Source organism: Cynocephalus volans, chromosome 2 (genome assembly GCF_027409185.1).
Source record: "Cynocephalus volans isolate mCynVol1 chromosome 2, mCynVol1.pri, whole genome shotgun sequence".
Taxonomy (NCBI): domain Eukaryota; kingdom Metazoa; phylum Chordata; class Mammalia; order Dermoptera; family Cynocephalidae; genus Cynocephalus; species Cynocephalus volans.
This window is the reverse complement of record NC_084461.1, coordinates 139,945,251-139,957,993: the sequence shown is the minus strand read 5'-3', so window position 1 is coordinate 139,957,993 and position 12,743 is coordinate 139,945,251. Positions and strand designations below refer to the sequence as shown.

Sequence of the window (12,743 nt, the reverse complement as noted above, 5' to 3'; positions counted from 1 at the left end):
CAATAAAGAACTGGTAATTGGACCACCCAAGCTCTGACGAACTGTGATGCCTAGTTTCTCTGAAAATGAATTGTCCACAAGAAAAAGGTACTTAGAACAGACACAGAACCAAATCCTGCCTATAAATGGATGCTTGTCCATAGAATTGGTCAGCCCTTTGCAAGGATGACTTGGGTGTGAGGTAGTGAGGAAATTCTAGCATCTCTGCCCCTGGTTTAATCACAGGAAGGATTTGGCTAGCCTAGCACTACTCAATTCCCTTCTGCTTTTTACAAAGCTAGGACCTAGGATCCCATCACCCCCTTAACAAAAAAGATTAAACAGGGCAGAGAGTAAAATTCTCTTTTGTGCTACTTTTGGCAACAACTTGATTTCTTGAATTCTGAGCTAACTATACTTTCTGCTTATTGTACCCCATCTCAGCTGATCAAATCCACCTGGATTTGAGCCTGTCCAAACATCAGGTACCTGCTTGGTGAGATACCCAGGGCAACTTCAAAACCATCCATACATCCACATAATAAATGTTCACTCATGACAAAAGAAACACAAAGTTCTAACAAAATGGTGGTAATGTACGATGAGATTTTTGACAGTGAGTTCCATGAAGGCAGAAACTACCATATTTGCTGGAACAAAAGTGCAGAGCAATTTTGCATAGAGATTTTTCTGGGGACCTTTTTAATTATATTTCTTACATATCAATTAATAGTAACTCTAAATTGGAATTACAGAGGATAATAATGTTTTGCCTTATAAATGCAGCATATTATATACTTAAATTCAGTAGGAAAGCATATATTCTGGATTTGTAGTGATGTCATCATAACTTTGAGAAAAACTGTAAATCAAAGAGCTAAAAAATTTCACATTGGTGTCAGTGAATATGAGCAAATAAGCAGGGTTAGAGTAAAGAAGTCCTCGTCTTCATATGGTTGACACTGGTAGTTGGCCAAACAATTTTTTTAAGCCAGTTAATCATAAATAATTACAAATAATAGTACTTATATAACTTAACAATTTTATTTTAACTTTAGACATATCAATGTACATTTTTTCATTCATTCATATATTCTCATTCATTGAGAATAAGTCTATTGATTGAAATCGGTCATTTTCAGGACCAGACCGTGGCTCACTTGGGAGAGCGTGGTGCTGACAACACCAAGTCAAGGGTTAAGATCCCCTTACCGGTCATCTTTTTTTAAAAAAAAGAAAGAAATTGGTCATTTTCTTTTTTCACAAACTGAACTCATAATTTAATGTCCAGTTTACATTTCATTAAGGAGTAATGAGATCTTAAAGACACTAATGAAAAAATAGAGTGGATGCAGAGTTTTTACAATGTTGCTATACCAATCTTTCACAGTTATTTCTCACACTCCTAATTCACCAGCTACATATATATATTTTTAGTGATCACTTTAATGAGCCTTCACAAAGTATTCAACCTTATCCTTACATATACTTAGCTTTTTTTCACACATAGAGTTTGTTGGATTTCTCACTAGCAAACATACATAATTCCTCTGCATTCTATGAAACATGCGGCAACATTGCAGTAGAAAAAGAAAGAGCAGCATGCTTAGTTCAAGTGCCTTCTCCACCTCTTTCTAGCAGTGTGACCTTGGACGACTCAGTTCAGCTTTCTGGGACTTGGGTTTTCCCTCAAGAAAATGAGAGGGTGGTCCGAGATCAAGAACTTTTAATCTATAATCCTAAGCATTTTGTGTACCTACTCCCAGCAGACGAATGCTCTGTTCTAACAGAGAAGTATGAAGCGCTCACGTTTTATACATCAGGCTTCTGGACAGTGTTTGTTTCCTGACCTCAAAAAAAAAAGAAAGAAAGAAAGAAAAGAAAAGAAAATTGGAAACCCCTGGGGTAGATGACATCTGAGTTCAGGCCAACTCCAACTTTCTCTGATTCTTCCTTCCACCCTGCCATTTGTGGCGCTCAAAAAATAATGAGTTTTTGATGGTGTCTATTGTGACCACTGGAAAACTGAACACTCAGTTGTCAAGCACTGCTGGAATTAAGCCTCTCGCTACACACAAGATCCCTCATAACTCTATATATGTTTAAGATTTAAAATGTGCAGCCTAACTTATGGAAAAATTAAAAAGTTTAAAAAAAACTGCTTAACTCCTTTGGCATTGCCTTCAAATTGTATTCTCATTTGCAAATTTGACCATTGGATTTCTTTCAAATGTATTTTATTTCCCTGTTAAGTCCAAGTTCAAGACAAAAGAATGAAAGGAGAGAGAGAAAGAAAGAACTAAACAGGCAGCCATGTAGGAAAATAAAGAATAGCTTGATAAAGATCACCAGAAGATTGCTGCCTCTAGAAAGTTTAGGAGCCTTGTAATAACTCACCCTGTATAAATCTAAAGAGGTTTAAAATGTTTAACTAGTTTTAAATGTGAGTAAAAACACATACACACAGCAGTCTAATATGCTTTAGCTTCATATCCTGAACACTGCAAAAATGTCCTGTTTCTGGTATTCACAATAACTTAACAGCTTAGATAGATTATATTCCTTAGCGACAGGAAGCAGCTAACACACAAGGCTCAAGTTCCTGAAGTCCAGACAGTTTTAGGACATTAAAAAAAATTCCCATAATAAGAATTAATTTCTTTCAAGAAAAAACAAGGAGTGAGAATTTCTTCAATTAATCCCATGTTTTGGACAGAAACAGTAGAAATTCTCAGTCTCATAGGTGACTTTTGCAGAAAGGCTTAAACCAGCGTTTTCCCAGGAGGCCATATCCAGGTCTCTTAGAAATGTATAAGCATGAAAATATGTAGGAAATTTGCATATTCGTTGCACAAAGTTTACATAGACTGACAAGGTCCAGACAGTTGATTCTCAGACACTTTTCAAGTTCACATTTTATTTCTGCTACCTTTAAGTTAGTCAGTTTGAAAGTTCATTCATCTATATTCCTTCTCACTCAGCTAATAGTACTGTCCGGGGACATTACTTAATTCATAGAATTATGAGATGTGAGAGTTGAGAGGGTTTTGTTCTCTACCTCTCTGACATACAGAATTAGGAAAATAATGGCTAGGTCATCCAAAATTTTCCTAGGGCCCCTCAGAGCTGGTGAACCACAGTTTGGGAACCATTGCCCTGAAGGAGGAAAACGCACAGAAACCCCCCAAAGAGTTAGTGTAGAGCATGGACTTTGGAGTCGAATGATAGTGCGTCCTTGTCTCAGCTCTGCTCTTCACTAACTGAAATTTGGCACGTTATTAAACTTTCAGATGCTTTATTTTCTCATCTGTAAAAGGGGAATTATAGTAAAGACTATTTGATAGCATTGTGCAAACTAAAGGAGAAGCCTGTAAAGTGTTTACTAAATGCCTAATCTTAATTCCCTATTGTTTTATTTTATTTTTATTTTTATTTTTATTTATTTTTTTGCCTTTTTCGTGACTGGCACTCAGCCAGGCCGGTCCTATATAGGATCCAAACCCGCAGCGGGAGCGTCGCCACGCTCCCAGCGCCGCACTCTCCCGAGTGCGCCACAGGCTCGGCCCATTCCCTATTGTTTTAGAATATTAATCCTGTCCTTTGCTGTATGACTTTGATGTTCAATAGCATTAAAAGGGTCTTATAGATGATTTCTCCTGAATGAGTGTCCAGAATCAAACCTTTCATGTTCCACAACAGCACAAGAACTAAGGTTACTCATGGGGTGGAATTCATATAATATGCTAAAAAAATATGTTTTAAGCTAAGGTTATCAATTCAGTTGCCAAATCACCAGTCCCCTGCCCCCATCATCCTTCGACAGTGAACTAAGGTTACTATGTCCTTCAGTACCACCTCAGAGCCCCCCAGTACATTTCATGGTCATTATCCTTGTTTGTTCCCACTTTTAAAAAAGAACCACATGGGTCTGAGTGGCTTCAGGAACAAGAGTACAATTAGACATTTATTTTCCACCTTTTAGTGCTTCCATGTATAAAGAAGGGATAAAGAAACAAAACAGCAGCTAGAAGAAGAGAGGATGTTAAGCCCAGCCTTTGGCTGCTTTTAATTTGAGGCATTTCAGTATGGTTATTTCACAGAGTCATCGAGGGCTAATGGTGCAATCCAATTTTGCCCAGATGAATTTCCCATGACAAATGATATTGGCTCATCATTTGCGGTCGTAATGGAGTGCCAGTATTTTTCTTCCTCCAAAGCTTGGGTAGGACAGCATGGAGCTCTTATGCTCCTTGGGACATTTGTTTCTAATTTTGCAAACACTGTGAATGTGGTTATTTTTGTAGCTGTGTTAGGAAAGTGCATGGCATTTGGTTTTTCTTGTTGGAGTTAATTATAAATCATTAGTGTTCCAGTGCCCACAACAAAGTACTTGGACCTTGAAGCTCAATCACTGGTGATTGCAATAGTCCTACCCACAGCCCCTGCCTCTTGCTAAATCTCTCCATTTCTCATTATGGAGCAGGAGGGAGGAGGGGGCATTATTTTAAGATGTTTTTATTGGCTTCTAAATGTGAAGCTTTGGCTCCAAGGTCTTCTTTTTTCCCAGAGCAAGATAAACTTTTGGGGGTTGTAAATCATGGGACTTTTGCATCACTCGACAGGGTCCATGTTTAAAAGTCATTCCAATCGCCTTTCTGATGACTTAGGAAGTAAAGAGAGTTGCCCATGCATTATGAAAAGAACCCTTTCAGTAGCACTGGGCCTATGCCCAGATCTGTTGCTTTAGGATGATAAATCAGTTCCATTTTTGCCCCCTCCCCACCTCCATCCCCCATTTATAGAAAACAGCATTGTGACCTGACTGGTAACTTTAGGACCAGCCATTGGCAAAACTGGAAGGCCCAAGATGGAGAGCTCACCTCCACCCCTGAACAGACCCCTCTTCCTGCCCACAGTCAGGCACCCACATCCCTGTGCTGCCCAAGCCCCTTCCTGTAAACTACCCATCCCACCTCACTCTCAAGCAGAGCACCCACAGTCCTAAGTGTTTCCCATTAAAATATCCCTGTCCTGAGTGTTATTTTCCCACAGGGCTTTGTTCCCTGCTGAAGAGCAAACGGTTCATCTAATTTTAAAATAAATAAATAAATAGTTGCATTCATGTATTAATAGGTGCCAGCTAGATAATGAAGTGAGAAGAGAGACTTGTTTTCTACCGGGCTGGTTTTTTTTTTTTTTTTTTTTCAACCTCCAAATCCTCCCTACCTTCAAGCCCTTCTTTGGTTGAATCAGAGTGGGCAGCTGAGACTCTCTCTGTTCCCCTCTCTATCCCCCATGCCTAGAACAGGACCTAGCACAAAGTTGGCTTTGAGGACTATTTGTGAATGAATGAGGGCTCATCCTGCTTTTCTTTCCTTCTCCCACCCCAGACAGACCTAGGGAGGCCCTAGAAGCAGAGCTTGCACACCACGCAGTTGGTGAAACATACTCAGAGAGTGCCCTAGAATGTCGATGCCGAAGACCAACCTTCCACTCTACAGATGAGGAAGCCACGGCCCAGAAAGGGGACGTTTCCTGCCCCAGGTCACACTGTGAGTGACTCTGTTGCAGAACCTATCTCAGGTCTCTTCCAGGCCCAGGCTCATTCTCCCTGGGTTTGCTGCCCTGTTCTTGACTTTTCCTGTCTAAGAATAACTTAGACAGATGTCCTTAACAGTTTCCTAATGAGGATCTACCTTTTCTTTTCTCTTTTCTACTTTCTAATCTGGAGTTCCAAGTTTTAATGTTACTTGAACATAATTAGGCTATATGAAAAGAAAATCAAGTATATTATCCCCCTCATTTCATTTCCTATGGAAAAAATATATTTTTACATGTCACTATTGCAATCTAATACACAGAAGGGAGGGGGGTAAGAAGAGGGGAACCAGAGGATAGTTGGAGTTGGGCAAACATTTGAATGCGGGCTCATGGCCACTGCTGTCAAATGATACTAATCTCTGGTAATAATCTCCACTTACCAAAGAACAAACTAGGTACATTTGCTGTAAATGGCTCTCCTTGTATTTGTTTAAAAAGGAGAGGGACTGGAAAATATACAGAGATAATTACCAATTCATTCTAATATGTGTTTGGCCCCAACATTCCACTAAAATAGCTCTTGTTAGTGCTACCAAAGACCTCCTCACTAAGTCCAGAGAATGTTCCCCAATCCTTATCTTTCTTCTCAGCAACATTTGACACTGGTGACCTCTTTTTTCTTTTCACTCTGCTTCCCTCTAGCTGATGAGGATCTACTTTTAAGTACACACACACACTCACACACACACACACACACACACACACACTCCAAGCCTTATGATTGAGGGAGAAGCACAGGATTGTGAAAAAGCTCTCATCCCCCCTCCCCTCTCCTTCTTCCCCCAAGAACCCCCACAAACTGGAGATGCAATAACTACAGTCAGCTTGAAAGAAACGCGTAGAGAGCTCAGAGATTGTCTTAGTGCGGCTCTCCCTCAAAAGCAGATCCTGAGATAAGGATTACAGGACAGGTTTATGGAGGTTATCCCAGGAGGCACTCTGAGGAAGTGAGGGAGGAAGTAGGCAAGGAAGGGAGGAAAGCCAATTAAGGACATCTTAAAGAGCAGGTTGTCACTAAGAGCAACTGGAGCCTATGCGCCATTCAGGATCCTCTGAGAGGCTTCGTAAGCACACCTCAGAACTGTGCCACTGGAGGGCGAGGAAGCTAGGGTATTTATCCTCCAATTCTTGGCCCACATCAGAGAAAACCAACCAGGGATGTCAACTCTCCCACCTTCCTGGCCTGCCCCACAAGGCCGCCATAGTCCCTGCAGCCAGCGAAGCCATGCAGGCAGACACAGGAGGGCCCTCAGCATGTAAGGGAGGTGTCTTGCAGATGTCCTCCAAGGCATGCAGAGGGCAGATGTGCAGGCACCAACAGCACCCACTGCAGAGAACAAACAGGTGTTTGAAACTACCCACTACTCCAGAAAAAAAGAGATCTACTGTTGAGAATGTTGAGCTCTGTGGGTGGTTGGAGATGGAGTTTTAGCTGCACAAAAAAATCACAAGAAACCCAGTGAAAAGACTGTCCTCCTCCTGTAAATACTCATCTTATTCCTAGAAGGCTCTTACCCCCTGCTCATTCCTTAAAAAAAAAAAAAATAGGGCTGACCGGTTAGCTCAGTTGGTTAGAGCACAGCCTTGTAATGCCAAGCTCAAGGGTTCATATCACCATTCTGGCCAGCTGCCAAAAAATTTTATTTAATAAAATTTAAGTCATTGAAAAATAGTTCACCAAGGAGGCTGTCCCTGACCTGCTCTCAGGCCCTTCATTCAGTAACATTCGTCATGCTCATAAAGCCATCTTCAGTGTCCATCTTCCCCGTGGACTGTATGTTCTCGGAGTGCGGGAACATGTCTGTCTTAGTCTCTTCTATATTGCCAGCACCTGCACAGAGCCTGAACACAGAAGATGTTCAATAACTATCTGTAGCGTATCATTGAGGCATGTGTTTACTGCAGTTTGATTGTGGATCACATTGCATTCATTGAGAATGGATTGGGTTCAGCCTCTTGCTTCGTGTTTGCCTGCTTTTCCCAGATCAACGGAGCTCATTCTGTGGATGGTAGGTGACGCCACATTCCTCAATGCAGTTTAAGTCAGTGAAAACCCAGGTGAGAGAATCCCATCAAGTTTCATTAAAGAAGATTTGCTGAAACTTCCTCCCTCTAACCTCCTACTGTCAGGACCCATTTATAAAGCCTGGGGCTTAAAGGATTTTAATCAGGTTTCCTCTTTTCTGGAGAGGGTGAAAACTCAGCTTCCTTACAGAGTGAGCTGTGTGATGTTATCACTGCCTGTTCTGGGAAGGACAAGCCTATTCCACTTAATGACTAGCATTTTCTCTGGATCTTATTTTCTTGGAAGCTTTCGTAGCAGCAGGAAACAGCCACAGGGAGGGAACTGGGAGATTAGCTGCCCTCAGGCATGGTGGAGGGAGAAGGGATGGCAGAAATGAGGAGGAACATGCACCCCTCTTAGGGAACCTTCCCAGTTCTCTGCACATGTGTTTTTGGTCAAGACAAATAACAGTAGCTTGTTCATATGAACTCAAGTAGAGGGTAGAGGGGGTCATTGTGAGGCAATGAGCAATCACCTCAAGATACTTACGCATAGCAAGGCAATGACAAAATCCACAAATTTATCATTTCGTACCATAAGAAAGGAGTGTTTGCTGTGTGGATATCATTGAACATGCAAGTTGTTATCTCCTAGATCTTCTGAACGTATGAAATACATTGTGTCTCAACAATAAAAACAATAACTTAAGCCAGCTTAAGAAATTAACCAAATGGTCCAGTCTCAAAAGTCTATAAGAGCCAGGAAAATGCAATCAACAACAAGAACCTAAATTAAAAACAACATAAGTTCTTCAAAGGGAGGAGTATATTATGTCCACGCTTGAGAACTCAACATCAACATCATAAAGATGTCAATTCTGCTAAATTAATATCCAATTTAATTCAATCCAAATAAAAAATATTAGCAGTATTTTAAAAATATTTTCATATGGAAAAACAAACAAATAAAGCTAACTGAAAAATTCTATAAAAAAAAGGAATAAGGGCAAATTAGCTCTGCTAGATCTTAAAATATACGTGATTATATTATAATATAAAGATACATTAATTAAAGCAACATAATACTGGCCCACAAATAGATATGTCAGTGGAATATTCCAGTAATAGACTCAAAAACATACAAAAATGTAATATATGATAAAGGCATATTATAAAGAAAATACATCCACACAATAAGTAGCCATTTGGAGAAAAAAGACATCAAATCCATTTCTCTAACCTTAAAACAAATAAATTACAGATGGAGCAAATGTTTAAATGTAATAAATGAAAGCCACAAAATTATTAGGAAAGAAAGGGAAGAAATTTTTGTACAGTCTTAGAGTGGGGAAGGCCTTCTAAGCACAACATGTAAATTAAAAGTCATGGAAAAAAAGAACTAAATTTGACTACACAAAGACAATAAAAATTTGCACAGCAAAAACCTTCATAAGCCAAGTCCAAAGTGGAAATTCATGGGGAAAAGTGAGGTAGATTTGTGCAATTCATATCACAAATGGATCAGTTCCTTAGCATATAAAGAGCTGCTAGAAATTATTATCCAAAATCAACAATTTAATATTAACTAATAAATGTGCAAATGATACAAGCAGTCTATAGAAAAGGAGATACAATGCTCTTAAAGTGTGATTAGTTTCAGTCATAATAAGAAATGCTCAATCTTATTAGTGATGATATATGTGCAATTAAAACTTTAGTGAAGTACCATTTTTCATCTATCAAATTGGCCACATGGAAAAGTTTGATATCACTCTGTGTTGGTAAGGATGCTGGGGAACAGGAAATCTCATAATTGCTAGTATGAATATGAAGGGCAGTATCTACCAAAATTGTAAACACACACACCCTTTAATTCAGCAATTCCACTGCTGTGGGCAATTCGGCATCCTCTCTAGAACAGGGGTCAGCAAACTTTTTCTATGCAGCGCCAAATAGTGAATATTTTAGGCTTTGTGGTCCATGTGATCTCTATCTCAACTATTTGACTCTGTCATTGTAGTGTGAAATCAACCACAGACAATAAATACTGTACATGAATAAGCATGGCTGTGTTCCAATAAAACTTTATTTACAGAAGCAGGCTGTGCATGGGATTTAGCCTGCAGGCCATAGTTTGCCAAATCCTGCTGCAGGAGGCAGCCAGAGCAAAAAGGCTGGATACACTCTTGCTGTGGCAGAGACCACTGGCTGTCCCCAAACTCCATTTCTCCCCTGTAGTGAAAGATGTGCAGCTAGAACTTGGGTGCCCAGTCAGGACCTGCACTTCTCAGCCCTCTCTGTGGCATGTTGGCCATGTACCTAAGTTCTCCATGATATGTGGGCAGAAGTTACATGTTCAACCCCTGGTTCATTTGCTCAAGAAGAAATCTCTGTTGCTGGACTTCTGTTCTTTTTCCCCTCCTCACTGGCTATTGACAATGACCAGAATGACATTAAAGCCATATAGTTAAAATGGCAGGGCTGCCATCAATCAGGGTTCCAGAGTGACTGAGTAGCCCAGTCCTGCACATAATAAAAACTATTCCAAACCTGACCTGGGGGAGAGAATCTTTTTGCTCCACAATCTACTTCTGAGAAGAATTTAGCATTCCTGATAAAATGCTTAAGCAATTTTCTGTGAACTTTAATGGGATTAAGGTTTGCTCTGGGAAACCAATTACCCACATACCCAATTACCCACATACTCCATTGCCAACTGTCACTCAAGGGCCTAGTGACATTTAACCAGAATTTCTTTTCTTTCTGTGTCTTGTATAACAATGATTATCTTTTTTTTTTTTTTTTTTTTGTCATACAAGTGTGTGTATATATGAAAAATGCTTAGGTAACCTTCCTATAAAAAGAAAGTTGAATAATAAGACTCAGTGAATCTCTAATACTGCTTGGGGGAGAATGTAACAGTGATTATCTCACCATACTCTCTTCCTATAAAAATGTCCCTGCCAAAAGTGAATTTGGGAAGTGGCCGTCTCTGGTCCATTTCCCATGTATGCATGATCATATAAAACTTTGATACATGCTCATAGCTAAATTGTCTGAAAAGTTTCCTCTAATACTTGGCACACTCAACTGGTACTGTAACATAAGTAAGAAATAAATTTATTTTTCTTTGAGTCATTAAATTTTGGTTTCTATTGCTGCAGCCTAACCTACCTGAATACATCCACACTTTAAAAATTTGCTTAAATTTACTAAATGCTTACTATGTGCCAGAGACTATATTAAACAGTTTACATGCATTATCTGTCAACAAATTCCATTTCTTCCCCACTGTAAGGATCTGCAGCTAGGACTGAATGCCCAGCCAGGAACTACCACCACTAATAATAATAGTAAGTCATAGCGCAGTGATAATAATAATACCAGCTAATACACTGAATACTTACAATGTGCCAAGCACTGAATAAAGTCTTTAGGAGTTATTCTTTATAACCTTATGGGAGATCTAAAAAAAAGAAAATCCAAGTTTAATCACTAGCATTAAACTAATCTCTCTGATAGGTTAATACCCTGCATTTAGAAACTGAAAGGAAACCTGCTGCTTTCCTAAGATAAATGCCTGACAGTAAAGCCCAACCCAATTTTCTTGCTTGGGGGAGATTCAGAGAAAATGAAGCTGCTCTTAGAGGTCATATCCACAACACTGGATCAGAACTGCTGGTAATATTGTTTTTAATGCTTTCCAGAAAGGGGTATTATTTTTAAAGGCTGAGACGTACCGCACACTTTTGCTGTTTAGGGCTATCTCACTGGTCCTTCAAAACGCAAGCTGCCCTTCAAGACTTTTCTTCTAACTGCCCCTTCTCTTTAGCAGAAAAAAAAATCATCTCCCTTTGTTTCCAAAGTCTTGGCTCAGTTTTAAACTAACCTCAAATTATAGGCATAGGAGGGAGAATTAGGTTTCCGTTTAAGGAACAGGGTGAACCTGGAATATTTTTACAGTGTTTCTCTAATGGGATTGTAAGGGCTGATATATTTATGTCTGACTTCAGTAGGATTGGACGAATATTTTTGTTATTGTTTTGCATTTGTTTTTCAAGAGGGTTTTACTGGGATTGTTTCTACCTAAAGGTACTTCTCAGGCAAGGCACAAAGTAGACCCAAATGGGAGGTTGGGATCAATGCATTATTGTAAGATATATGAATAAACGTTTAGGACATACCTAGAGCAGGAGTCCCTGGCACTAGAGCCAGTAAGTTCCTTGCTCCCAGAGGTATGAATCAACCATCTGACCCTTCTGTGTTATCCAAGAGCAGAGTCCTGTTTTGTAGAGTGCTTCAAAATCATCTGAGGTTGCCTAAGCCTCAGTTTCCTCATCTGTTAAATGGAACCAATACCACCTCATAAGATTGCTGTGAGAGCAATTACGGAGTGTTTAAGTGCACATACTCATCCTGAATTTTAATCCTTATGCCACCCTTCCCTAAGGTGTAAATCTTGGGCAAGTAACTTAATATTTTTGTGCTTAAATTTCTTTATTTCTATGGCGGAAGTAGTGAGAATATCTGTACTATGGGATTATTGTAAGGTTCAGATTTTTGTGCAGTGCCTGGCATGATATAACTGGCATTACCATCACCATCACCACCACTACTTTTATTTAACAAGGGAAATTTCCAGCTATATCACATTATATCCAAGAGGTTGACGATAATCCTTGAAACCGCAGAGATAGCATTCCTTGGAAGAGTAATCTCCAGAAACACAGGGTCAAGCATTCTGGTTCTGTGAGTACAGGAGGCTAAGATGGGTCTTGCACCAGCCTCCTAGGATAGGCTCATGTCCTGGGAACTGGCTGTGCACACAAGCACAGGGAGGGGCTCAAACGTAGTCTTGGCAGCCAGAGCTCTGAGCACCTACAGCCCAGCCTAACCCTGAAGGAGAGGGATGTCCTCATTGGAGAACCACTGTGGCCCTTGCAGGGATGGAAAGAGCTCCTCTCAGGAAAAGCCTCCTCTCGGGTGAAAGAGCCTAGTGGGATTGTGCAGAATTCAGCTTCACCAGCGACACCCTCTGGCAGCAAGAAAGAAACAGCTGAGATAGCACAGTATAGGAATTTATCCCCAGCTTCCCGCGGTGTCAAAAGAAGACTGGCTGCCCCACCTATCCTTTGAAATGAAGAAAATATCCTGGAATT

The 12,743-nt window shown here is 40.1% G+C and overlaps 1 pseudogene; it reads left to right on the top strand.

Moving 5' to 3' along the window:
* Positions 1–12,743, top strand: part of LOC134370628 (serine/threonine-protein kinase MARK2-like) — a 51,415-nt pseudogene that overhangs the window by 15,158 nt on the left and 23,514 nt on the right.